Here is a 968-nt window from a genome sequence, read left to right on the forward strand (position 1 = left end):
CAAAATAAACTAAATCACCGAGTAGCACCACTCATCTACACCGTACACGCTCGATCCGGATATCTCGGCGTCTTCCTCTCTTGCCTACAACTCCTCTTCCCCACTACACACCACTGTGCTCCCACAGAATGGACGATCCAGCACTGTCTTGATTCACGATTCACCGGTACTAGATCGTTGGCTGCACCGTGGATCGCGAGCAACTTCATAGAATACGAGCATCCGTAGTTGATGCCAGGAGGTGCTTGTACTTCTTCTCGATCGCGTCAGGATCGATCGTTTGTTCATTCGTTCGCTCCAGGCGCAACGCTTCGATCCTGGATCTCTACGTCGCGCATCCTTCTGCACCGAGTATTATTCGCGAGAATCAGAGGTGCAACGTGTCCGTGTTAGACGAGCAGTCGGACGGTGCGCTGCATTTTTACGGAACCGACGTGTCCGCCTCTTCCGAAGGGTTCGTCAACCCGGACCTGGCGTGCACGGCTGTCGTCGACTCTGTTCCACCAGCTCACTTTCAGTCACGGTTCACTGTATTCGTTTTCGAACGAGAAGGAGCGCGTCGTAGAATCACCGTGTGACGTAGCTGAATCAAGAGAAATCGTGCGGAGGAGTAAACGTATACCGACACGAAGGACACGGGCACACGAGGAAACGACGCTAACAGGTTGCGCGCCGCAGAACAACTGACTCGCCTCTAGTAGGCCGCTCACCGAGATCCCCCCCTCTACCATGCTGGGACGCGCGTGCCTTCGACGTATATCATAGCACTCGCCACGAGAATACCTTGCCGAAACAATACCTGGAATTCTATTATTTACAGTGTTCAGTTGCAGACAAAATAAACATTTCAAATAATATATGGAATACTTGCTTATTCTGCCTTCAATTGTAATCGACTGAAATTTTCAGATAAAGGATGCTCCATTTCATTTCAGATTCTGTTTTTTCGATCGCCTCTACTTGTTCAA

The sequence above is a fragment of the Calliopsis andreniformis genome, chromosome 8 (genome assembly GCF_051401765.1).
Source record: "Calliopsis andreniformis isolate RMS-2024a chromosome 8, iyCalAndr_principal, whole genome shotgun sequence".
Taxonomy (NCBI): Eukaryota; Metazoa; Arthropoda; class Insecta; order Hymenoptera; family Andrenidae; genus Calliopsis; species Calliopsis andreniformis.